Here is a 744-nt window from a genome sequence, read left to right on the forward strand (position 1 = left end):
ATTTTGTATCATGACTGTGGAACCAAATCTGTTTTTATTTATTTTTGTTTTAAAAATAAACATTGCATTAATTCCAAAGAATTGTGCAATATGTTTCCTGAATAACAGAACCTTTTTTCTGTGTATGTGTGAAAGCCAGTGGGGTGAAGAGAGAACGTTCTAGAATAAGTGTCTTTCTTAATGAGGGAAGGTCATATATGGAGTTATACTCCACTGTGAGGAGTTTACTCTTTTACTTGTTTCAGTCATCTGACTGCGGCCATGCTGGAGCACCGGCTTTAGTCAAGCAAATCGACTCCAGGACTTATTCTTTGGAAGCCTAGTACTTATTCTATCAGTCTCTTTTGCCGAACCGCTAAGTTAAAATGGTTGGCATTAGAGAGGGTATCCAGCTGTAGAAACCCTGCCAAAGCAGATAGAGTGTGATGCTGTGCTACGGTACATTGGACTCTGTCAAACCATCTAACCCATACCAGCATGAGAAACAAAACATTAAATGATGATGATGATGGTATATTAAGATGATTGTATATTGTGGCTTAAAAATCAATTGTTTTACATAGAATGCCTCATCTTTAGAGAGAGATAAAGCATATTTTTATTATTTACATTTTACATTTGTAAATCTATCAAACTTCATTTCATTTCTAAGATGATGTTGAAAGTCTGAAAAATGATTATCTTATTAACTTTAAACAGTTAATTAAAAAAAAAAAGCAATCTAATGAGTAAAATTTAAAAAAA

The 744-nt window shown here is 33.2% G+C and overlaps 1 protein-coding gene across 1 annotated transcript in view; it reads left to right on the plus strand.

Moving 5' to 3' along the window:
* LOC106874447 (solute carrier family 49 member A3) overlaps window positions 1-744 on the plus strand; it is an 18,239-nt gene that overhangs the window by 16,169 nt on the left and 1,326 nt on the right. The window lies entirely within an intron of this gene.

This window comes from Octopus bimaculoides, chromosome 22 (assembly GCF_001194135.2).
Source record: "Octopus bimaculoides isolate UCB-OBI-ISO-001 chromosome 22, ASM119413v2, whole genome shotgun sequence".
Classification (NCBI taxonomy): Eukaryota; Metazoa; Mollusca; class Cephalopoda; order Octopoda; family Octopodidae; genus Octopus; species Octopus bimaculoides.